This window comes from Mesoplodon bidens (genome assembly GCF_964165515.1).
Source record: "Mesoplodon bidens genome assembly, chromosome: 18".
Classification (NCBI taxonomy): domain Eukaryota; kingdom Metazoa; phylum Chordata; class Mammalia; order Artiodactyla; family Ziphiidae; genus Mesoplodon; species Mesoplodon bidens.
Window position 1 is genome coordinate 25,742,191 of NC_138175.1, and position 26,744 is coordinate 25,768,934.

Consider the following 26,744-nt stretch of genomic DNA (forward strand, 5'->3'; position numbering starts at 1 on the left):
GGATCTGGTGGTGTGTTTTGGGTTGTCTGTAGACTTATTATGATTTTTGGCAGCCTGTCTGCTAATGGGTGGGGTTGTGTTCCTGTCTTGCTAGTTGTTTGGCATAGGGTGTCCAGCAGTGTAGCTTGCTGGTCGTTGAGTGAAGCTGGGTGCTGGTGTTGAGATGGAGATCTCTGGGAGATTTTCACCGTTTGATATTATGTGGAGCTGGGAGGTCTGTTGTGGATCAGTGTCCTGAAGTTGGCTCTCCCACCTCAGAGGCACAGCACTGACTTCTGGCTACAGCACCAAGAGCCTTTTATCCACAAGGCTCAGAATAAAAGGGAGAAAAAATAGAAAGAAAGAATTAGTAGTAGTAGAAAGAAAGGAAAGAACGAAAGAAAGGATGGAGGGAGGAAGGAAGGAAGGAGGGAAGGAAGGAAAAAAAAGAGAGAAACAAGGTAAAGTAAAATAAAATAAAGTAAGATAAGGGCTTCCCTTGTGGCGCAGTGTTTGAGAGTCCGCCTGCCAATGCAGGGGACACGGGTTCGTGCCCCAGTCGGGAAGATCCCACATGCCGCGGAGCGGATGGTCCCATGAGCCATGGCTGCTGAGCCTGCGCGACCAGAGCCTGTGCTCCGTAACGGGAGGGGCCACAATATTGAGAGGCCCGCGTACCACAAAAAAAAACTAATAAAGTAAGATAAAATAAAGTTATCAAAATAAAAAATAATTATTAAAAAACTAAAAAAAAAAAAAAAAAAGGATGGGTAGAACCCTAGGACAAACGGTGGAAGCAAAGCTATACAGACAAAATCTCACACAGAAGCATACACATACACACTCACAAAAAGAGGAAAAGGGGAAAAAATCATAAATCTTGCTCTCCAAGTCCACCTCCTCAATTTGGGATGATTTGTTGTCTATTCAGGTATTCCACAGATGCAGGGTACATCAAGTTGATTGTGGAGATTTAATCCGATGCTTCTGAGGCTGCTGGGAGAGATTTCCCTTTCTCTTCTTTGTTCTCACAGCTCCCGGGCCTCAGCTTTGGATTTGCCCCGCCTCTGCGTGTAGGTCGCTGGAGGGCGTCTGTTCTTCGCTCAGACGGGGTTAAAGGAGCAGCTGCTTCGGGGACTCTGGCTCACTCAGGGGGGAGGAAGGGGTATAGAGTGCGGGGCGAGCCTGTGGCGGCAGAGCCCGGCGTGACGTTGCACCCACCTAGGGGCACGCCGTGCATTCTCCCGGGGAAGTTGTCCCTGGATCCCGGGACCCTGGCAGTGTCGGGCTGCACAGGCTGCCTGGAAGCGGGGTGTGGATAGTGACCTGTGCTCGCACACAGGCTTCTTGGTGGCGGCAGCAGCAGTCTTAGCATCTTATGTCTCTGGGGTCCGCGCTTTTAGCAGCGTCTCGCGCCCGTCTCTGGGGCTCCTTTAAGCAGCGCTCTTAATCCCCTCTCCTCGCGCACCAGGAAACAAAGAGGGAAGAAAAAGTCTTTGCCTCTTTGGCAGGTCCAGACTTTTCCCCAGACTCCCTCCCGGTTAGCCATGGTGCACTAACCTCCTGCAGGCTGTGTTCACGCCGCCAGCCGCAGTCCTCTCCCTGCGCTCCGACTGAAGCCCGAGCCTCAGCTCCCAGCCCCGCCTGCCCCGGCGGGTGGGCAGACAAGTCTCTCGGGCTGGTGAGTGCTGGTCGGCACCGATCCTCTCTGCGGGAATCTCTCCGCTTTGCCCTCTGCACACCCCTGTTGCTCCGCTCTCCTCCGCTACTCCGAAGCTTTCCCCCTCCACCACCCGCAGTCTCCACCTGTGAAGGGGCTTCCTAGTGTGTGGAAACCTTTCCTCCTTCACAGCTCCCTCCCACTGGTGCCCGTTCCGTCCCGATCTTTTTGTCTCTTTATTCTTTTTTCTTTTGCCCTACCCAGGTACGTGGGGGAGTTTCTTGCCTTTTGGGAGGTCTGAGGTCTTCTACCAGCGTTCAGTAGGTGTTCTGTAGGAGTTGTTCCAAGTGTAGATGTATTTCTGGTGTATCTGTGGGGAGGAAGGTGATATCCGCATCTTACTCTTCTGCCATCTTCCCCGGAAGTCTCATTTTGGTTTTGATTTGCACTTCTCTCATAATTAGCGATGTTAATCATCTTTGCTTGTGCCTGTTGCCCATCTGTATGTCTTCTTTGGGGAAATGTCTATTTAGGTCTTCTGCCCATTTTTTGATTGGGTTGTTTGTTTGTTTTGATATTGAGCTGCATGAGCTGTTTGTAGATTTTGGAAATTAATCCTTTATCAGTCGCATCGTTTGCAAACATTTTCTCCCATTTGTGGGTTGTCCTTTTGTTTTCTTTATGGTTTCCTTTGCTGTCCAAAAGCTTCTGAGTTTAATTAGGCCCCATTTGTTTTTGTTTTTATTTTCATTACTCTAGGAGACATCTTGAAAAAGATATTGCTGTGATGTATATCAAAGACTGTTCTTCCTATGTTTTCCTCTAAGGGTTTTATAGTATCCGGTCTTATATTTAGGTTTTCAGTCCATTGTAAGTTTATTTTTGTGTATGGTGTAAGGGAATGTTCTGATTTCATTCTTTTACATGTAGCTGTCCAGTTTTCCCAGCACCACTTACTGAAGAGATTGTGTTTTCTCCATTGTATATCTTTGCCTCCTTTGTCAAAGATAAGGGAACCTTAAGTGCATGGGTTTCTCTCTGGTCTTTCTATCCTGTTCCATTCATCTACATTTATGTTTTTATGCCAGTACCATACTGTTTTGATTAGTGTAGCTTTGTAGTATAGTCTGAAGTCAGGCAACCTGATTCCTCCAGATCCATTTTTCTTTTTCAAGATTGCTTTTGCTATTTGGGGTCTTTTGTGTTTCCATACAAATTGTAAAATTTTTGTTCTAGTTCTGTGAAAAATGCCATTGGTAATTTGATAGGAATTGCATTGAATCCGTAGATTGCTTTGGGTAGTACAGTCATTTTCACAATATTGATTCTTTCAATCCAAGAACATGGTATATTTTTCCATCTTTTTTGTCATTTTTATTTCTTTTATCAGTATCTTACAGTTTTCTGAGTACAGGTCTTTTGCCTCCTTAGGTAGGTTTATTCCTAGGTATTATATTCTTTTTGATGTAGTGGTAAATGGGATTGTTTCCTTAATTTCTCTTTCTGATCTTTTGTTGTTAGTGTATAGGAATGCAGAGGGATTTCTGTGTATTAATTTTGTATCCTGCAACTTTACCAAATTCATTGATGAGCTCTAGTAGTTTTCTGGTAGCATCTTTAGGGTTTTCTATGTATAGTATCATGTCTTCTGCAAACAGTGACAGTTTTACTTCTTTTCCAATTTGGATTCCTTTTATTTCTTCTCTGATTGCCGTGGCTAGGACTTCCAAAACTATGTTGAATAACTGTGGAGAGAGTGGATATCCTTGTCTTATTCCTGATCTTAGAGGAAATGTTTAGTTTTTCACCATTTAGAATGAGGTTTGCTGTGGATTTGTATATGGCCTTTATTATGTTGTGGTAGGTTCCCTCTATGACCACTGGCTTGAGAGTTTTTATCATAAATGGGTATTGAATTTTGTCAAAAGCTTTTTCTGCATCTGTTGAGATGATCATATGTTTTTTATTCTTCAGTTTGTTGATGTGGTGTGTCACATTGGTTGATTCATGTATGTTGAAGAATCTTTGCATCCCTGGGATAAATCCCACTTGATCATGGTGTACGACCCTTTTAATGTGTTGTTGGATTCAGTTTACTAGTATTTTACTGAGGATTTTTGTGTCTATATTCATCAGTGATATTGGCCTGTACTTTTCTTTTTTTGTGATATTTTTGTCTGGTTTTGGTATCAGGGTGATGGTGGCCTCATAGAATGAGCTTGCGAGTGTTTCTTTCTCCATGACATTTTGGAATATTTTGAGAAAGATAGGTGTTAACTCTTCTCTAAATGTTTGATAGAATTTGCGTGTGACACCATTTGTTCCTGGACTTTTGTTTGTTGGAAGTTTTTTGATCAGTTTCAACTTCAGTACTTCTGATTGGTCTGTTCATATTTTCTATTTCTTCATAGGTCAGTCTTGGAAGGTGGTGCCTTTCTAAGAATTTGTCCATTCCTTCTAGGTTGTGCATTTTATTGGCGTATAGTTGCTTGTAGTAGTCTCTTATGATCCTTTATATTTTTGTGGTGTCAGTTTAACTTCTTCTTTTTCATTTCTAATTTTATTGATTTGCGTCCTCTCCCTTTTACTTCTTGATGAGTCTGGCTATAGATTTAGCAATTTTCTTTATCTTTTCAAAGAACCAGCTTTTAGTTTCATTGATCTTTGCTATTTTCTTTGTCTCTATTTCATTTATTTCTGCCCTGATTTTTTTGATTTCTTTCCTTCCACTAACTTTAGGTTTCACTTGTTCTTCTTTCTCTAGTTGCTTTAGGTGTAAGGTTAGGTTGTTTATTTCAGATTTTTCTTATTTCCTGAACTGAGATTGTGTTGCTATAAACTTTCCTCTTAGAACTGCTTTTGCTGCATCCCATAGGTTTTGGATTGTCGTATTTTCATTGTCATTTGTCTCTAGGTATTTTTTAATATCTTCTTTGATTTCTTCAGTGATCTATTGCTTGTTTAGTAACATATTGTTTAGCCATCAGTAACATATTGTTTCTGTTGTTCTTACACTTTTTTTCCTATAGTTGATTTCTAATCTCATAGTGTTGTGGTTGGAAAAGATGCTTGGTATGAGTTCAGTTGTCTTACATTTACTGAGGCTTGATTTGTGGCCCAGGATGTGATCTAACCTGGAGAATGTCCATGTGCACTTGAGAAGAAAGTATATTATGCTGCTTTTGGATGGAATGTCTTATAGATATCAATTAGGTCTTTCTTGTCTAATGTGTTATTTAAGGCTTGTGTTTCCTTATTAATTTTCTGTCTGGATGATCTGTCCATTGGTGTAAGTAGGGTGTTAAAGTCCCCCACTATTATTTTTTTACTGGAGATTTCCCATTTTATGGCTGTTAGTATTTGCCCTATATATTGAGGTGCTCCTATGTTGGGTACATATATATTTACAATTGTTATATCATCTTCTTGGATTGATCCTTTGATCATTAGGTGTGTCCTTCATTGTCTCTTGTAACAGCCTTTGTTTTAAAGTCTATTTTTTCTGATATGAGAATTGCTACTCCAGCGTTCTTTGATTTCCATTTGTATGGAATACTTTTTCCACCCCCTCACTTTCAGTCTGTTTGTGTCCCTAGGTCTGAAGTAGGTCTCTTGTAGACAGCATATATATCCATCTTGTTTTTGTATCTGTTCAGCCAGTCTCTATCTTTTGGTTGACACATTTAATCCATTTACATTTAAGGAAATTATTGATATTTCTATTCCTATTGCCATTTTCTTAATTGTTTGGGGTTTATTTTTGTAGGTCTTCTTTCTTCCCTGCCTCTTTTGTTCTCTTCTCTGGTGGTTTGATGACCATCTTAATGTTGTTTTTGGGTTGCTTTTTCTTTTGTGTGTGTGTATCATAATTTTTGGGTTTGCTCTTCCCATGAGGTTTTGAAATAGCAGTTTATATACGTACAAGGTTGTTTTAAGTTGCTGGTCTCTTTCCCTCCTAGAGCAAATCCTTTAGCATTTGCTGTAAAGCTGGTTTGGTGGTGTTGAATTCTCTTAGCTTTTGCTTGTTCCAGCTCACTTATTTGTTCTTCTGCCTCAGTTATTCTGCTAGTATTTCCTTCTAGTGTATTTTTCATTGCAGTTATTGTATTGTTCATCTATGTTTATTTGTTTTTTAAGTCTTCTAGCTCCTTGTTAAACATTTCTTTTATCTTCTCGATCTGTGCCTCCATTCTTTTTCCAAGATTTTGGATCATCTTTATATCATTACTCTGATTTCTTTTTCAGGTAGATTGCCTATCTCCTCTTCATTTAGTTGTTCTTGTGGGTTTTTATCTTATTCCTTTGTTTGCAGCATATTTCTATGGTGTCTCATTTTGTCTGACTTTCTGTGTTTGTGGTCTCCTTTCCACAGGCTGCATGATCATAGTTTTTGTGCTTCTTGTGTCTGCCCCCTGTTGGGTGAGGTTGTTCCAGGGGCTTGTGCAGGATTCCTGCTGAGAGGGACTGATGCCTATCCTCTGGTGGGTGGAGCTGGGTCTTCTTCCTCTGATGGGCAGAGCCGTGTAAAGGGGTGTGTTTTGAGGTGGCTGTGAGCTCAGTAAGACTTTAGGCAACCTGTCTTCTGATGGTGGGGCTGTGTTCATATCTTGGTGGTTGTTTGGCCTAAGGCTTTCCAGTACTGGAGCCTCAGGCTGTTGGGTGGGGCCAGGCCTTGGTGCTGAAACATGGACATCCGGGAGAGCACACTCCCATCAATATTCCCTGGGGCTTCTGTTTCCAGTGTCTTTCCCCTCACATGAGCTACTGTCGACCTTCGCCTCCTCAGGGTACCCTCCAGAGTCCCTAAGTAGGTGTAGCCCAAGTTGCTATGAAGGTACTACTTTGTGCTGGGTCCCAGTGTATGTGAAACCTTGTGTGCACCCTCCAAGAGTGGAGTCTCTGTTTCTCCCAGCCTTGTGGAGCTCCTGCACTCAAGCCCTGCTAACCTACAAGGCTCAATTCTCTGGGAGTTCTTCCACCTGATGCCAGACTCTCAGACTGTCTTGGAGGGCTATTTTATGTGGAAACATGCTTGTACAGCCCGTGTGGGTTTAATATTGATATTTTTTGGTGTGAGGGTTGTTTTTAGTATAGATGTGTGCCACCTCTTTCCTCAGTGTATGCTGGCCATTATCCCCTCTATACGAGGTGTGACTGATGTGGTGACCAGATCCTGTACTGGATATTGAGCAGGGCCACACTTTTGCTCTGTGGTTTTCACTGCCCTGTCAGAGGTGGGGTCTGCTGCCTAGTTGTTGGAGTAAAGGCCACCAGATCTGTTTCTTAGCTGTGTTGCTGATCTGTGTTGTGAGGTAGGTGGGATTGGAGCACTCCCACTGGGATGGAAGCCACTGAGTATTCCTCCTCTGGAGCTGTTCACCTGTGAGTGTGCTCTTTGTGTCACCTTTCACCCATTGTGGGAGCTCTCAGATTACACTGTTGTTGACACTGCCCTAGGCCCCACCTTAACTGTGGATATGCCGGCAGTTGGCCCTGGTGTCTCTCAGACATTGTTTTCACGAGGCCTTCAGCATAGATCCACTTAAGTCAGGTCCCAGGATTGCAGTAAACATGGATATGGACCCACTGTGGGTGCTATGGGGAAAGCTCAGACTCTGGCCTCACCCACCCCCCATATGTATGTGCCCACAAAGTCTATAGCTACTAAAGCTAGACCCTTCTTGGCTTCAGGAGCACTCATTGTCGGGTCAGATGTTCTGTAGGTGCTGAGTTTACAAAGCCGGTCATGGGGCTGTCAATTTGCAGTTTGCCAGCTGTGAGGAGAGATTTCAGCTTTTCTTCCTTAGGTGCACAGCTCACAGGGCTCAGCTGTGGTTTCAACCCCACCTCTGCATGTGGGCCACCCACAGGGGTCTGCTCCTGAGGTTGCCCCAGAGCACACGGGCCCACCCTGGAGAGGAGAGGGTGCAGAGGCAGTAGCAGCTGGGTTCGCTGGAGCCCTGATGGGGATGGGGCATGTGGGGTAGCTGGCGGCTGTGGGCATGAGAGAGCCAGCCCCCGGGGGGGTCCTTCCTAGTGCCTGGGAAGGCAGGGACCAGAGCAGAGGGAGAGAGGCTACAATGGCAGTCCTTCCCCCTTGCATGTCAGTCAACAATGGCACTTTGCTTCTGTGGTGGTCCGCATTTCTTCCACAAGCATTCCCTGTTGCAGATTTCCTCACTCCCATCCCCTCAGGATGTCTCCTTACAGCCAACAGTAGTCTTCTCCTCAGGTTTGTTCTCCAAACCCACGTTCCAGCGCCTAGCCCCTGTCCATGCTGACAGACACGTCTCAGTCTGGTGTATGCAGAGCTGTGGCATGGACCATCTGTGTAGGTCTCACTCCGTCCTTTCAGCCAGACTGGTTGCTGCGCTCTCCTCTGATAGACCCTGAAGCGCCCCTTCTGGCCCAGCTGATCTCCCTGCTGGTGAGGGGGCTTCCCCTGATGTGGGAACCTCTCCTCTCCTTCAGATCTACCCCCCAGGGGCACAAATTCCATCCAGCTTCCTCCCCTCTTCCTTTTACCTTTTTCTGTATTTTGTCCTACCCAGTTATGCGGGGGATCTTTCTGGTCCTTTTAGGTGTCCAAGGTCCTTTGCTAGTATTCAGCTGGTGCTCTGTGAAAATTGTTCCATTTGAAGATGTATTCTTGATGAGTTTGTGGGGATATGAACTCCGGGTCCTCCTACACCTCTGCCATCTTGTCTGCCTGGTGTGATTTTAAAAGGTATTTCTTAATATTCCCTTTCTGATATTTCATTGCTACTGTAAAGAAATGCAACTGATTTCTGAATGTTAATCTTGTATCCTGCTACTTTGCTGAATTCACTTATTAGATCTACTAGTTTGTGTGTGTGGAGTCCTTAGAGTTTTCTATGTATAGTATCATGTCTTCTCCATATAGTGACAATTTTACCTCTTCCCTTCCAATCTGGATACCTTATATTTCTTTTTCTGATCTGATTGCTATGGCTAGGACTTCCAATACTATGTTGAATAGAAGTGGTGAGAATGGGCATCCTTGTCTTGTTCCAGATTTTAGTGGGAAGGCTTTCAGCTTTTCACTGTTGAGTATTATGTTGGCTGTGGGTTTGTCATAAATCAGGGGTCCCTGGGCTGGTACCAGTCCATGGCCTGTTAGGAACCAGGCTGCACAGCAGGAGGTAAGTGGCGGGTGATTGAGTGAAGCATCATCTGTCACTCCCCATTGCTCACATTTCCACCTGAAACATCACCCCCAGCCCCATTCCACCCGCCCTGGTCCATGGAAAAGTTGTCTTCCGTGAAACTGATCGCTGGTGCCAAAAAGGTTGGGGACTGCTGTTATAAATGATTTTTATTATGTTGAGATACGTTCCCTCTATACCCACTTTGGGAAGAGTTTTTATTGTGAATGGATGTTGAATTTTGTCAAATGCTTTTTCTGCCTCTATTGAGATGATCATGTGGTTTTTGACTTTCTTTTGTTAATGTGGTATATTACATTGATTTGCAGATATTGAACCATCTTTGTGAACTTGGGATGAATCCCACTTGGTCGTGGTGTATGATCTTTTTTATGTGTTGTTGGATTTGGTTTGCTAATATTTTGTTGAGAATTTTTGCATCTATATCATCAGGGATGAATTTTCTTTTCAGCCTGTAATTTTCAGCCTGCAATTTTCTTTTTTGGTGGTATCTTTGTCTGGTTTTGCTATTAGTGTGATGGTGGCTTCTTAGAATGTCTTTGGGAGTGTTCCCTCCTCTTCAGTCTTTTGGAAGAATTTGAGAAGGATTGGTATAAATTCTTCTTTGTATGTTGGTTAGAATTCCCCAGTGAAGCCATCTGATCCTGGACTTTTGTTTGTAGGGAGTTTTTTTGTTTTGTTTAAATTACAGGTTTTATTTCACTTCTACTGATTGGTCTGTTCAAATCATCTATTTCTTGGTTCAGTTTTGGTGGGCTGTATGTTTCTAGAAAGTTGTCCATTTCTTCTAGGTTGTCAAATTTGTTGACATATAATTGTTCATAGTGTACTCATGATTTTTTGTATTTCTGCTGTATTGCTTGAGATTTCTCCTCTTTGATTTCTTATTTTGTTTATTTGGGTTCTCTTTTCTTCTTGATGAGCCTGGCCAGAGGTTTCTCAATTTTGTTTTCCCTTTCAAAGAACCAGCACTTGGTTTTATTAATTTTTTTCTGTTCGTTTTTTAATCTCTATTTTATTTATTTCCTCCCTGATCTTTATTGTTTCCTTCCTTCTGCTGCCTTTAGGCTTTGTTTTTTATTCTTTTTCTAATTCTTTTAGGTGGAGTGTTAGGTTATTTATTTGAGATTTTTCTTTTTCTTTTTTTTTTGAGGAATTACTGTATCTCTATGAACTTCTAACAACTGCTTTTACTGTATCCCATAGTGCTTTCATTGTCGTTTGTCTCAAGGTATTTAAGTTCCTTTTTGAATCCTCATTGACCCATTTGTTTTTTTTTTTGTTTGTTTTTGTTTTTTGCGGTACGCAGGCCCCCCACTGCTGTGGCCTCTCCCGTTGTGGAGCACAGGCTCAGCGGCCATGGCTCACGGGCCCAGCCACTCTGCGGCACGTGGGATCTTCCCCGACCAGGGCATGAACCCGTGTCCCCTGCATCAGCAGGCAGACTCTCAACCACTGTGCCACCAGGGAGGCCCCCATTTGTTTTTTAGTAGCATGTTGTTTAGTCTCCATGTAATCATTTTTTTCTCATTTCTCTTCCTGTGGTTGATTTCTTAGTCTCATGCCATTGTGGTCAGAGGAGATGTTTGAAATAACTTCTATGCTCTTAAATTTGTCAAGGTTACTTTTGTGCCCTAGTATGTGGTTAATCCTAGAGAATGTTCCATGTGCACTTGAAAAGAATGTGCATTCTGGTTTTTTTGATGTAATGTCCTGAAAATATCAATTAAGTCTACCTGTTCTATTATATCATTTAGGTTCTCTGTTGTGTTATTGATTTTCTGTCTAGAAGGTCTGTCCATTGATGTGAGTGGGGTAGTAAAGTCACCTACTGTTATTAATTTATTCTCATCAATTTCTCCCTTTATGTCTGTTAGTAGTCTATGTATTTGGGTGCTCCTGTATTAAGTGCATATACACTGATGAGTGTAAAATCATCTTCTTGTATTGATCCTTTTACCATTATATAGTGTCCTTCTTTATGTTTCTTTATGGCCTTTGTTTTAAAGTCTATTTTGTCTGATATGAGCATTGCAACTCCTGCTTTCTTGTCACTTCCATTTGCCTGAAATATTTTTTCCATTCCCTACTTTCAATCTATGTGTGTCTTGTGCCCTAAGGTGGGTCTCTTGTAGGCAGTATATTGTAGGCTCTTGGTTTTTTTTGTTTTGTTTTTTGTGGCTCTTGTTTTTTTTATCCAGTTTTCCACTCTCTCTTTTGAGTGGAGCATTCAGTCCATTGACATTTAAGGTAATTATTGATACATATGTATTTATTGCCATTTTAAACCTTGTTTTCTAGTTGATAGTGTGTATTGTCTTTGTTCCTTTTTCTTTTTGTGGTTTGATGATTTATTTTATGCTTGTGTTCTCTTCCTTTTTTTGTGAATGTATTGTATGTTTTTGATTTGTGGTTGCCCTATTTTTTAAGTATGTTAATCCCTTCCTATATCTGCTTGTTTTAGGCTGATAGTCATATAGGCTCAAACACATTCTTAAAAAAAATCTATATTTTCTTACTCTCCTTCCTCACATTTAAAAATTTTGATGTGCTTTTTTACATCTTCATGTTTATGCCTTTGCTCTTCCTTGTGTTTATCATTGCTTTCATGAATAGGATTTTTTTTTTCTTTTTGATCTGTATACTGGCTGTTTTAAGTGATTTACTATCCAATTTTGATTTCCTCTTCTTGTATATATATTCTTGATTCTTTTCTATTTAGAGAAGACCTTTCAATATTTCTTTTAGGGTAGGTTAGTATTGCTGTATTCTTTTAGTTTTTGCTTGTCTTGAGAAATTCTTTATTTCTCTTCCTATTCTAAATGGTAATCTTGCTGGGTGTAATATTCTAGGTTGCAGATTTTTCCTTTTAAAGATTTTGAATATATTTTGCCACTCCCTTCTAGCATGCAGCATTTCTATAGAGAAATCAGTTGATAGCCTTATGGGGGGGTTCCCTTGTAATTAACTCTTTGTTTTCCCTTGCTGCCTTTAGAATCCTCTTTAACTTTTGCCATTTTTATTATAATATGTCTTGATGTAGGTTTGTTTAGGACCCTCTGTGCTTCCTGTAACTGGATATCTGTTTCCTTCTTTAGGTTTGGGACGTTTTCAGCCATATCTTCTTCAAATACATTTTCAATCCTCTTTTCTCTTTCTTCTCCTTCTGGAATCCCTATTCTGTGTAGGTTGGCATGCTTTATATTATCCCATAGGTCTCTTATATTGCTTTCATGTTTTTTCATTTGGTTTTCTGTCTGCTGTTTTGATGGGGTAATTTCCATTATTCTATATTCCAGGTCACTTATTCTTTCTTCTGTATTATTCATTCTGCTATTCGTTGCCTTTAACTCAGCTTTCATCTGAGTAAATGAATTTTCTGATTTTTCTTGTCTCCTCCTTATAGTTTCTAGTTCCTTATTACAGTAATCTGCCTTTCTCTCAAAATACTTCCTGAATTCCTTCAGTATTTTCATTACCTCCTTTTTGAACTCTGTTTCTATTAGACTGAAGAGGTCTGTTTCTTTGTTCCTTCACGGGAATCTCTTGTTCTCTGAACAAGAGAATTCCTCTGCTTTTTCTTTTTGCTTATATTTCTCTTACTCAGGGAGTTTAGGAGAAACAATTATCTATTGTAGTCTTGGAAGTCTATTTATATGCAGGAGCATCCGTGCATAGCTTGTGTGGATTTAATATTTTTTTGGTGTGGGGCTGTTTTGATGTTTGCTGTCTCTTTCCTCAGCGTGTACTGGCTGCTATCCCCTTAATGGGGGTGTGTAGGTGTGTGGCCCGCACATACTCCCAAGGAGGTGGGGACAGTGGTTGGTGCCCAGTCGTGGGACCCTCTACAGTGGCAGCAGTCCACGCCCACCTTTGGAGTCTGAGATGGCAGCGGCAGCTCATGCCTGCCCCTGGAGCTCTTGTAGGTGGTGCCCTGCCACCTGTGGGCATGTGCCTGGGAAAAGCAGCTCCTATGGTGATCCCACCCCTCTCCAAGGTGCCCCAAATGCACCTTGCCTCTCTGGCGGGCCCTGGCTTCTCCCCAGACTCCCTTGGTTGTGGGGCACCACACCCTAGCCCCCTCGGCTATCTCCACACAGACAACCCATCCTCTCCCTGGGTCTGACCTCCAAAGCCCAAAGCTCAGCACCCAGCACCCACCTGCCCCAGTGGAGGAGTGTCTCAGGCTGGGGAGTGCTGAGTGGCACCGACCATCTGTGCAGGTCTCTCTCCGCTTTGCCCTCCATAAACTGGTTGCTGCTCTCTCCTCTGAGGCTCTGAATCTCCCAGTCTGTCCTGGCTGATCTCTCCATCAATTATGGGACTTCCCAGAGTTTGGAAATGTTTCCACTTTCACAGCTCCCTCCCAGGGGTGCTGTTCCAGTCCCAATTCCTTTTTCTCTCTCTCTCTTTTTTCTTTTATCCTACCCAGTTACATAGAGATTTTCTTGCCCTTCTGGGTATCTGAGGTCTTCTGCCAGTGTTCAGTAGATGTTCTGTGAGAATTGTTTCACATATTGATGTATTTGTTTTTTAATTGGGGTATAGTTGCTTTACAATGTTGTGTTAGTTTCTGCTGTACAATGAAGTGAATCAGCTATATGTATACATACATCCCCTCCTTTTCAGATTTCCTTCCAATTTAGGTCACCACAGAGCCTTGAGTAGAGTTCCCTGTGCTATACAGCAGGTTCTCATTAGTTATCTATTTTATACATGGTAGTGTATATATGTCAATCCCAATCTCCCAATTCATTCCATTCCCCTTTCCCCCCACCTTGGTGTCCATACTTTTGTTCTCTACACCTGTGTCTCTATTTCTGCTTTGCAAATAGGTTCATCTGTACCATTTTTCTAGGCTCCTCATATATGTGTTAACATATGATATTTGTTTTAATTTTTCTGACTTACTTAACTCTGTATGACAGTCACTAGGTCCATCCACATCTCTACAAATGACCCAAATTTGTTCCTTTTTATGGCTAATATTCCATTGTATATATGTATCACATCTTCTTGATCGATTCATCTGTTGATGGACATTTAGTCTGCTTCCATGTCCTGGCTGTTGTAAATAGTGCTGTAATGAACATTGGGGTGTATGTGTCTTTTTGAATTATGGTTTTCTCAGGGTATATGCCCAGTAGTGGGATTTCTGGGTCATACGGTAGTTCTATTTTTAGTTTTTTAAGGAATCTCCATACTGTTCTCCATAGTGGCTGTATCAATTTACATTCCCACCAGCAGTGCAAAAGGGTTCCTTCTTCTCCACACCCTCTCCAGCATTTATTGTTTGTAGATTTTTTAATGATGGCCATTCTGACTGGTGTGAGGTGATACTTCATTGTAGTTTTGATTTGCATTTCTCTAATAATTAGCAATGTTGAGCATCTTTTCATGTGCCTCATGGCCATCTGTATGTCTTCTTTGGAGAAATGTCTGTCTAGGTTTTCCACCCATTTTTTGATTGGGTTGTTTGGGTTTTTTTGCTATTGAGCTATATGAGCTGTTTGTATATTTTGGAGATTAATCCCTTGTCAGTGCTTCGTTTCCAAATATTTTCTCCCATTCTGAGGTTGTATTTCCATTTTGTTTATGGTTTCCTTTGCTGTGCAACATCTCTTAAGTTTCATTAGATCCCATTTGTTTATTTTTGTTTTTATTTTCATTACTCTAGGAGGTGGGTCAAAAAAGATCTTGCTGTGATTTATGTCAGAGTGTTCTTCCTATGTTTTCCTCTAAGAGTTTTATAGTGTCCAGTCTTACATTTAGGTCTTTAAACCATTTTGAGTATTTTTGTATATGGTGTTAGGGAGTGTTAGCTTTTACATGTAGCCACCCAGTTTTCCCAGCACCACTTACTGAAGAGATGGTCTTTCCTCCATTGTATAGTCTTGACTCCTTTGTCATAGATTAGGGGACCATAAGTGGGTGGCTTTATCTCTGGGATTTCTATCCTGTTCCATTGATCCATTGATCTATATTTCTGTTTTTGTGATAGTACCATAGTGTCTTGATTACTGTGGCTTTGTAGTATAGTCTGAAGACAGGGAGCCTGATTCCTCCCTCTCTGTTTTTCTTTCTTAAGATTGCTTAGGCTATTCAGGGTCTTTTGTATTTCCATGTATTTTTGATGTGTTTGTGGGAAAAGGTTAGCTCCATGTCCTACTCCTCCACCATCTTGATCCATTCCCCCATCTTTACCCATTCATCTGTCCATGGACATTTAGGATGCTTCCATATCTTGGTTTATGTAAATAGTGCTGCTGTAAATATTGAGGTACACACATTTTTTGAATGAGTTGTTTGGTTTTTTGATATTGAGCTGCATGAGCTGTTTGTATATTTTGGAAATTAATCCCTTGTCAGTCATTTCACTTGCAAATATTTCCTCCCATTCTGTGGGTTGTCTTTTCAGCTTGTTTATGGTTTCCTTTGCAGTGCAAAAGCTTTTAAGTTTGATTAGGTTCCATCTGTTTATTTTTGCTTTTATTTCTATTGCCTTGGGTGACTGACCTAAGAAAACATTACTATGATTTATGTCAGAATGTTTTGCCTATGTCCTCTTCTAGGAGTTTTGTGGTGTCATGTCTTATATTTAAGTTTAAGCCATTTTGAGTTTTTTTTTTTAATGTGTGTGTGGTGTGAGGGAGTGTTATAACTTCCTTGCCTTATATGTGGCTGTCCAGCTTTCCCAACATCACTTGTTGAAGTGACTGTCTTTTCTCCATCGTATATTGTTGCCTCCTTTGTTGAAGATTAATTGACTGTAGGCATGTGCCTTTATTCCTGGGCTCTCTATTCAGTTTCATTGAGCCATATGTCTGTTTTTGTGCCAATACCACACTATTGATTACTGCAGTTTGCAGTATTGTCTGAAGTCTGGGAGGGTTGTGCATTCACCTTTGTTCTTTTTCCTCAGGGTTGCTTTGGCTATTCTGGGTCTTTTATGGTTCCATATAAATTTTAGGATTATTTGTTCTAGTTCTGTGAAAAAAGGTCATGGATAATTTGATAAGGATGCATTAAATATGTAAATTGCTTGGGTAGTATTGCTATTTTAACAATATTAATTCTTCCAGTTCAAAAGCATAGGATATCTTTCCATTTCTTTGAATCATCTTCAGTTTCCTTTATCACTGTTTTATATTTCTCATCATACAAGCCTTTCACCTCCTTGGTCAGATTTATTCTTAAATAGTTTTTTTTTTAAATGCGATTTTAAAAGACTTTTTTTCTTTACTTTTTCTTTCTGATATTTAATTGTAGTGTAAGGAAATAAACAGATTTCTGTATGTTTATCTTGTACCCTGCTACCTTACTGAAACCTTTTATCAGTTCTAGTAGTTTTTGTGTGGAGTCGTTAGGGTTTTCTATATATAGTATCATGTCATCTGCATATAATGACAATTTTACCTCTTCTCTTCCAGTTTGGGTACGTTTTATTTCTTTTTCTTGTTTGCCTGCTGTGGCTAGGACTTCCAGTAGTATATTGAAAAGAAGTGGTGAGAGTGGTGTCCTTGTTTTGTTCCAGATTTCAGCAGAAAGGCTTTCAGCTTTTCACCATTAAGTATTATGTTGGTTGTGGGCTTGATATAAATAGCTTTTATTATATTGAGATATGTTCCCTCTATACCCACTTTGGTGTTTTTATTATGAATGGATGTTGACTTTTATCAAATGCTTTTTCTGCATCTATTGAAATGATCATGTGGTTTTTGTCTTTTGTTGATGTGGTGTATCATATTGATTTGCATATGTTGAACCATCCTTCTGAACTTGGGATGAATCCCACTTGGTCATGGTATATGATCTTTTTTATGTGTTGTTGGATTTGGTTTTGGTTACAGGGATATTGGCCTGTAATTTTCTTTTTTGGTGGTATCTTTGTCTGGTTTTGGTATCAGTGTGATGGTGGCTTCATAGAATGTCTTTGGCAGTGTTCCCTCCTCTTTGATCTTTTGGAAGACTTTGAGAAGGATACTTTCTTCTTTGTATGTTGTTTGTAATTCCCCAGTGAAGCCGTCCAATCCTGGACTTCTGTTTGCAGGGAGTTTGTTTGTTTGTTTACAGATTATATTTCACTTCTAGCGATCAGTCTGTTCAAATTATCTATTTCTTTTAGATTCAGTTTTGGTGGTATGTTTCCAGAAACTTGTCTGTTTTCTCTAGGTTTCCAATTTGCTGGCATATAATTGTTCATAGCATTCTCTTATGTTTTTCTTTTCTTTTTGTATTTCTGTGGTATTGGCTGTTATTTCTGTTTGGTTTCTTGTTTTGTTTATTTGGGTCCTCTCTCTTTTCTTCTTGGTGAACTTGGCCAGAAGTTTCTCGGTTTTGTTTACCCTTTCAAAGAACCAGCTGTTGGTTTTATTTATTTTCTTATGTATTTTTTAAAATCTCTATTTTATTTCCCATCTGATCTTTATTATTTCCTTCCTTCTGTTGACTTTAGGTTTTATTTTTTGTTCTTTTTCTAATTCTTTTAAGTGGTAGGTTAGGTTGTTTATTTGAGATTTTTCTTGTTTTTTGAGGCCTGTATAGCTATGAACTGTCCTCTTAGGACTGTTTTTGCTGTATTCCATAGATTTTGTATGGTTGTGTTTTCATTGTTATTTGTCTCAAGGTATCTTTTAATTTCCTCTTTGATTACATTGTTTACCATATTTTTTTTGTTTTTTGTTTTAGTAGTATGATTTTTAGTCTCTATGTAATCATTTTTTGTTTCTCTTTCTGTGGTTGTTTTCGAGTTTCATGCCGTCGTGGTCAGAAAAGATGCTTGAAATGATGTCTATTCTCTTAAATTGGTTGAAGCTTGTTTTTTATCTTTGTATATGGTCTATCCTAGAGAATGTTCCATGTGCACTTGAAAAGAATGCGTGTATATATTTTTTTGGATGCAATGTCCTGAAAATATCAATTTAAGTCCAACTGTTGTGTCATTTAGGATCTCTGTTGCCTTATTCTTTTCTGTCTGAAAGATTTGTCCATTGATGTAAGTGGGGTATTGAAGTCTCCTACTATTACTTTATTCCTGTCAACTTCTCCCCTATGTCTGTTAGTATTTTATGTATTTTTGTGCTCTTAAATTGGGTGCATATATGTTAACAAGTGTAATATCCTCTTCTTGTATTGATCCTTGTGTCATTATACACCGTCCTTTTTCTTTATGGCTTTTGTTTTAAAGTCTATTTTGTCTGATGAATATTGCTACCCCACTTTCTTGTCATTTCCATTTGCATGAAATATCTTTTTCTGTCCCCTCACTTTCAATCTATGTGTGTCCTTCGCCCGTAAGTGGGTCTGTTGTAGGCAGTATGTTGTAGGCTTTTGTTTTTTTGGCCAATCTGCAGCTCTGTCTTTTGATTGGGGCACTTAGTCCATTGACATTTAAGGTAACTATTGATAGATACATATTTATTATCATTTTAAACCTTGTTTTCCAGTTGATTTTGTATTTCTTCTTTGTTTTTCCTTTTGTGGTTTGATGTTTTTTTGTATTATGCTTGAGTTCTCTCTTTTTGTGTGTGAATCTATTCTATGTTTTTAGATTTGTGGTTACGCTGTTTTTCAAGTATGTAAACCCATTACTATATCTACTTGCTTTAGACTGGTAGTCATAAAGCCTCAAACACATTCTTTAAAAAAAATCTACATTTTCTTATGCCTCTGTCCCAGATTTTATGATTTTCATGTCCTCTTTTACATCTTCATGTTTAGCCTTTTCTGTACATTTTAGTTATCACTTTCACACACACAAAATATATTTTTTTAAATCTACATACTGGCTTATTTAAGTGTTTTGTTTTCCAACTGTGATTTTCCTATAGATTCTTGATTCTTTTCTATTTAGAGAAGACCTTTCAATATTTCTTTTAGGACAGGTTTAATATTGCTGTATTCTTTTACTTTTTGTTTGAGAAATTCTTTCTGTCTCCTTCTATTTTAAATGATAATCTTGCTGGGTGGAATATCCCAGGTTGCAGGTTTTTCCTTTTCAGGACTTTGAATATATTTTGCTACTCCCTTCTGGCCTGCAATGTTTCTGTAGAGAAATCAGCTGATAGCCCTTTGGGGTTTCACTTGTAATTAACTCTTTGCTTTTTGTTTTGTTTTTTGTTTTCTTGCTGCCTTTATGATCCTCTCTTTAACTTTTGCCATTTTAATTATAGTATGTCTTGGTGTAGGTCTCTTTGGGTTCATCTTGTTTGGGACCCTCCCTGATTCCCATACCTGGCTATCAGTTTCCTTCTTTAGGTTTGGGATGTTTGCAGCCATAATTTCTTCAAATAATTTTTTTTTTTTTTTGTGGTACGCGGGCCTCTCACTGTTGTGGCCTCTCCCATTGCGGGGCACAGGCTTCAGACACGCAGGCTCAGCAGCCATGGCTCACAGGCCTAGCCACTCTGCGGCATGTGGGATCTTCCCGGACCGGGGCACGAGCCTGTGTCCCCTGCATCAGCAGGTGGACTCTCAACCACTGTGCCACCAGGGAAGTGCTCAAATACATTTTTGATCCCCTTTTCTCTTTATTCTTCTTCTGGGATCCCTATTATGTGTAGATAGGCTCATTTTATATTATACCATAGGTCTTGTATATTGCTTTCACTTTCTTTCATCTTTCTGTCTGCTGTTCTGATTCAGTGATTTTCATTCTTCTATCTTCCATATCATTTATTCATTCTTCTGTATTATTTAGTTTGCTATTTATTGCCTTTAGGTCAGCTTTCATCTTGGCAAATGAATTTTCTAATTTTAATTGGCTCTTTATAATTTTTAGTTCCTTGTTACAGTGATCTGCATTTCTATCCATAGTCTTTCTTAATTCCTTCAGTATTTTTATTACCTCCTTTTTGAATTTGGGGTCTAGTAGACAGGAGAGGTCTTTCATTGTTTGTACTTTAAGGGGATTTCTGTTCATCTTTTCATTGGGAGTGGTTCCTCTGCTTCATTTTACTTATATTTCTCTGACTCTATGAATTTATGAGAAACTGTTATCTACTGTGGTCTTGAAGGGCTGTTTTATGTGGGAATGTCCCTATGTAGCCTGTGTGTCACATTTTTTGTGTGAGGGCTGTTTTTAGTATGGATCACATTTTTTCTCAGTGTGTGCTGGCTATTTGTCCCTTTGATAGGGGGTGTGGTTGGTGTTGTGGTGACCAGAGCCTGCACTAGATGTTGAGCAGCACTTCCTCTTTGTTCTGTGGCTGTCACAACCCTATTGGGGGCAAGGTCTGCTCTCCAGTTTTTGCAGTAGAAGCCCCCAGATCTGTTTCTGAGCTGTGGTGTGGTGTAAGCAGGACTGGAGCTCTCCCACTGAGAGAGGAGCCACTGACTATTCCTCTGCAGATGCCGTCCACCAGTTAGTGCTTCCTGTGGTGTCATCTGTCACCCATTGTGTGGGCTCACAAACTACACTGTTGTTGGCACTGCCCTTTGCCCTGCCTCAGCCATGGGGATAGGCAATGGGCCTGGGTGTCCCTCAGATGCTGTACTCACAAAGTCACTAGCACAGATACACCAAAGTCAGGCACTGGAACCCGCCATAGTCAGTCATGCATATTTGCACACTTGGACCTACCATGGGAGCTATGGAATCAGCCCAGACTCAGGACATGCCTCCTGGTGCATGTACCCACAAAGCCTGCAGCTGCTGACTCTGGACTGCCCCAGCCACAGGAGCACTAGTAATCTGCTTAGATGTGCTGCAGGCACTGAACTCACAAAGTGGAGTAAATCCACCAAAGTCACAAAGCCACTGAACAGGGCTCAGATTTCAGCCTGGCTTCTGTGGTTGCACAGTCCATGGGGATTTGCTCAGATTTCAGCCCTGCTTCCGTGTATGGGCAACAGCTGGCTCTTGTCTGTAGAGGCAGATTGGCACCCACTGTGAGCATGGGGAAAATGAGGCTGCTGTGGTGGGGCCCCACCTCTTCCATCACACAGGTGTTAACAATGGGGCTTCTATGGTGAACTGAGGCTCTGTCCTATGCACACCCCCAATTGTGGCCTGGGCCATACTCCAGCACCTTCAGGCTGTCTCTGCACAATCAACCCCAGTCCTCTACCCAACTCTGTCCACTGAAGCCTGAGTTTCAGCACCCAGCCCCCCTATACCAGCAGACACGCATCTCAGGCTGGGGAGTACAGTGAGGTGGCTAGGACCATCTATCCTGGTCTCTCTCTGTTCTGCCTGCTGCAAGCTGGCTGCTGCACTCACCTCCAAGCTTCTGAAGCTACCTTTCTGTCCTGGCTGATCTCCCAGCTGATGAAGGCAGTTCCCAGGGTGAGGGAACATTTCCTCTTTCACAGCTACCTCACAGGGGCACAGGTCCCTTACCAATTCCTTTTTTCTTTCTTCCTACCCAGTTACATGTTAATCATCTTTCTTGCAGTTTTGGTGTATGAGATCTTCTGCCAGTGTTCAGCTGGTATCCTGTGAGAATTGTTCCACATGTAGGTGTATTTTTTTTTTTTTTTTTTTTGCGGTACGCGGGCCTCTCACTGTTGTGGCCTCTCCCGTTGCGGAGCACAGGGTCCAGACGCGCAGGCTCAGCGGCCGTGGCTCACAGGCCTAGCCACTCTGCGGCATGTGGGATCTTCCCAGACCGGGGCACGAACCCGTGTCCCCTGCATTGGCAGGCGGACTCTCAACCACTGTGCCACCAGGGAAGCCCTGTAGATGTATTTTTGATGTATTTGTGGGAGGAGGTGAACTCCATGACCTTCTGTTCCACCATCTTAATCCACAACATCCAACTCAATGAATTCTGTTGATCTAGATTCATAATGTTTTATGAATAAAATGGTATTAAACTTAGGCTTTTACCCCTATGTGTCTGAACCACAGTTTCTATTCTTGGTCTTCTCTACTCCTACTCAATTCAGGTCTCTTTCTCTCTCTCCCTCCCTCTCTCTCTCTCTCTTTTTTTTTCTGAATAACATTCTTAATATATGGCAATTTACCATAGAGTATGGAAGTGAATTATATATGAAAGACCAGAAACAATATATCAGTGGAATATTTTGCACTAAGTGACTGAGGCACTGTGTCTTCCTTGGGCATATAGGAGGGTTGAGCTCCCTGCCTTGTGTTTTATGTCTGAAAATGCTCTCCTAGTATCTTTCATCACACACTATTTTGGCCTCCTGAATGCTACTGTCCACTTCCCCTTCTTCTGGTTTCATTCATTGTAAAGACCTTGCAATTGACCCATCCCAACAAAGACTACAAATACCAAATCAGAAACTAACAACTTGTGTTTCCACATGTAAAAGGACAGAGGAGTACTGGAATTTCTAAAACATTTTTAGAATTAATATGATCAATTGTTGATGATAGGAAATCAAGGCACTGCCCAGAAAGTTTTGGATTTATGGTTACTAAACCAAGTCCACCTAGAATATATAGTTTTTATATAACATCCTTACTAAGGACAGAGACAAACCAAAACATAAAAAGGAGAGTCCATGAAAGGTAACAGCTGGTTGTAATCTTCGTGCGGGCTGGGCTATTCCTGTTTCTTACCACAGTATATCTAGTGCCTGGCACAGTTCCTAGCATGGAGGAGAAACTCAATAAATATTTGTTAAACAGAAAAGCAATAGGGACAGGTCATAGCCACAGACACAATCACAAACTTAAGCCTATGGAGGAGAGAAAAATAGATACACAGGACTTCTCAGGACACAGGCAGCAAAGCTCCAGACTCCTGCTGTCTTGCCCATGATACCTATGGTGTATGTTGTCATGTAGAACACAAGTTTTCTAAGAATCCTCTTTTTTGGGATTTTTTTTTTTTTTTTACTGAACCACTACCCAATGTACAAGTTAGTCCAAACAGAAGATTCTGTCAGTTCTCCAGGCAAATATTCTTAGGAGTGGTAGCACAAATAAACTTTTCTTCTAACTATCCAGAAGTCATCATGTTATCAGAAAGATCTCACACATTTCTACTGAGACTTAGTCCCAACCTCCTTTATGTAGTTACTATTTATTACAAACTTCTTATATGACAGGAACAGCTCTTAAAATCTTAATATGATAATTAATAGAACCCTCTTAACAAATTGTAATGTGCCTGTTAGTACTAGTCTCTCACCTGTAAATTGGAAAAGAGGCTTAGAAAAGTTTAATTGAATATCTTCTATAGGCCACTCATTATTGTAAAGGCTGCTAAAACAAAAATGAATGATACATGGTCTCACCACTCAAGGCTTTTCTATTTTATTGGGGTAGATGGATATATACATAAATATAAATACTATAATTAGGAAAGTGCTGTACTTGCACGTTCATGGCATAGTGATTAACACAAATACTTTTGATTTCACATTGCTCTGGTCCCACACTTTGTTCTGTCATTAGATATCTGTTTGGGGGAACTTTTAAACTGTTCTCTGCCCTGCTTTCCTCATACAGTTAATTAAGGAGATATTTGTATTTATCTCCAAGAGTTGTCATGAGAAATTAATGTAAATGATGCATGTAAATGGCTAGCCCATATTAATTTCTTAGTAATTAAATGATAATTATGATTATTACCAATAAGTTTATTATTGTGAAAATAATGATGAAAATAATAAATTGTCTAAAAATGAATTAGAGCAGCTGTCATGAGGAAGATGCATTTGAGATGACTATTTAAGGATGCGTAGGTTGTCTCAAATTGTAACAGAAGATACTTAATCCTGACAGTTGGAACAGCATGTGCAATGATTATCAGAGTAAAATTGAATTTCCTATAAAACGTTGACCTCCAAGTCAGAAACATGGACATATCCTCTTCCTGTTGACCACAACAAGACCAGTATCCCTCAGCAGCAGATGAATTATATAGTCTGGATCATTGATCATGCTGAGATTCGTTGTCAGCTTGACTTTTAAGATTTGCCAGGTATTAGAGGAGCTTATTTATAGAAAGCAGATGGCTTTTTGTCATTTAATTCACTGAAATTTACTTAGTATGAGGAAGGGAGAAACCAAGCTGTCTCCATGATAAAAGCTTTCTAAATACATTAACTCATTGAGTGGACTGCAGAGGGACAAATAGAACATTGCTCTTAAAATGAATTAGCCTTCTTTTATGTTTTCAAAGAGATAAGACCAAAGTCCTCAGCAGTGAATGATAACATGAGTAGAAGAAATTTCAGAATTCGCTTTATCAAATGCTGAATTCTCTCTCTTCCATAGTGCCACCTTCCTTATGAGGTGCCCTCACTGCTTCCCTAGAATAGATCAAGTTCAAAAACCCGTTGCCTGATTTCAAACCCCAGACCCATTCCACTCCAATTCTCAGATCTCTGCCTTGTTTGTCTTTTTATTTTTTGTATACAATCAAAACTCCAATTGGCTGCCCTCTGTTCTGGTATTACAAAGTACCTTTTGCTTTCTTTTGCAGTAACACACATTCTGCATCATTTAAAAAGTGGCCCCTGGTTATTGATCCAACTGTTGTTTTTATTCAAAATTTTGCTGAGACATATTTACCAAGATGTGTGTAGTCTCTCTGTCCGGTTGATCTCTGTCTCCTTTCTGCCTTCCCTTCCTCTTTTCCTCCTAACTATCCAAAATCCAGTGAGCACTATTGAAGAGCAACAGGAAGTGTGAACTTTGGAGCCAATAGTTTTTTGTCCTAACTATTGTCTTACAATAGATTTTTGTAGTTTTTAGTATAACTAACTTATGAATCTTACAAAAATGTATTTTTCTCTGCAATTATCTAATCTGTAAATAATTCTATATACCTCATGGAACTGTTTTAAGTAATTAAAAAAAGGGTAATACATGCAAACAGTAGCCTGAAATATAGACTTATTACTATTATTACCACTATTAGGTACCAGGGATACAAAGACAGAAAACCCATTGTATCTTCCCTGAAGGAGCTCACTATGTAGGTTTAGAAGAACTTAGAGTATCATTACTTTAGGATAAAAGATATGTTTGAGTATGTAGACAGATAATGAAGAGTGAGATATTATGTTTTCTTTCTTTTTTTTTTGTGCTATGCGGGCCTCTCACTGTTGTAGCCTCTCCCATTGCAGAGCACAAGCTCCGGACGCACAGGCTCAGCAGCCATGGCTCACGGGCCCAGCCACTCCATGGCATATGGGATCTTCCCAGACCAGGGCACGAACCCGTGTCCCCTGCATTGGCAGGTGGACTCTCAACCACTGCGCCACCAGGGAAGCCCTGTTTTAATAAACAACTTTTGAGCACTTCTGTTTGCAAGGGAAGATGATTGTGTCTTAATCTACATGCACTTGAGATGGCCTGGAGCTGCTTGTTTGGAAACCTGCACTGAACTGCGAGACAGCAAAAAAGATCACATTAATGATCTTTGGCAGGGACACAGGATGAAAGAGTAGAATTGCCTCATGAGTTGGCCTGTGATTAATAACATGAGGAAAATTAAGATGCCTCACAGTTGGTCACCTTCAAAACCTTACAGTACGTCAGCAGAAGAAAGAATAAGTCTCTCATAGGATAAGGCAAGACTTCTTGGAGGAAGATCTTGGAAATACCCAGTCACTTTGTCCCAATGAAAGTCAATCATGATGGGCAACACTCAATATTTGTCCCAGGGTTCCCCACAAGAATTGGCCAAGATTTTGCCAAGAGTGAATCACGTTTAATCTCTCCCTTGTTCAATCCTGCCTCCTTTCTTTTACAGGTTTTGATTTGTAGTATACGTCTTTCACACCAGTCTCCATCTCAGCATCTGCTTCTGGAGAAACCAACCTGTGACAGTGGAATTTAAATGTGGGAAGATATGGTCATTCATTTGATACAGAGTAAACGTTTGTAAGTACATTTCTGCATGTGCTGCAAAGATATTTCATACTTATAACAAGCATGGTTGTGGTAGTCTTCATCACTAAAAGAATGGCAGAGCATACTTCAGGTCATTGTTTTCAAATTCGAAGAGGCCAAGGTCAGTCTAAAAGAAGTAGCCTACATATGCTCGTAGGCTTGATGTTAAGGTGGGTCTACTCTTCCCAAAATCTGTCTTCTGTTGCCTTGCTCCAAAAGGCCCTTTAACAACAATACTGATGATGGATGCACAGCATTGTGAATGTACTAAATGCCACTGAATTATGCAGTTTAAAAATGATTGAAGGTAAACTTTATGTTTATACTGGAATTTAAAAATGCTAATATAGCTGGAAGAACTCAAGCCTTAACATGGAGAAAAAGCCAAAAAGAGAGAATTTGGAAGTTGGTTTAGAATAGAAGTTGGCCACAGCCTTGTTGGGTAGGGGAACTGGGCGTGAAAAAATAGGAAAGAAGAAAGAAGTGTGATGACAGAGTAGTGGTTCTCCACCTGTCCTTCACTCTAGGAATTCTAGATCTTTGGATGAACATAAGAATCACCCTGGAGGATTTGGAGTGGGGGGGGGGAGAAAAAAACCTGTCCTCCAGGCTATGTCCCCAAAGCAATTAAATCAGAATCTCTGAGAGTAGCTCCCAGGCATCAGGTTTTTTAGGTGCCCAGGTGATCCATTATGTACTCAAGCTTGAAAGACTGTTTTATCTCCATACCATTTACTAGTGAATGCATTTTCATCGTAGTGTGTCTTATTATATATGGTATTCTTTACTGGGAGGTGATGTGAGAGTAACATCAAAATCTTTCATCCCCCAAATTCTGACATTGCTCTCTTGTCCCCCTAACCCTAGAAGGGAGTAGGAGAGGAGAAACCTTCCATGGGTGAGAACCACCCTAGTAGGGGAGTGAAAATGTTATCAGTGTCCAGCTTTGCCAGCAACGACCTATGGCTAAAACCCTGAAATGTATATATCTGCTTCTCTTAACACTTCTCCTATTTTACCAGAAATACTGTGGAGCCCTTAAGCTGTTTTTCTTCCTTTCAGTCTTTATTTGTCCACACCTTTATCTAAATACCAGTCACAA

At 40.5% G+C, this 26,744-nt stretch overlaps 1 long non-coding RNA gene across 2 annotated transcripts in view; it reads right to left on the reverse strand.

Moving 5' to 3' along the window:
- Nucleotides 1–23,889: 23,889 nt before the first annotated feature.
- Nucleotides 23,890–26,744, reverse strand: part of LOC308606257 — a 1,608,653-nt gene continuing 1,605,798 nt past the window's right edge. For both annotated transcript variants that reach the window (XR_014013787.1, XR_014013788.1), the window contains one exon: nucleotides 23,890–25,570. This is a non-coding gene — a long non-coding RNA (uncharacterized lncRNA). The remainder of the gene's footprint in view (nucleotides 25,571–26,744) is intronic.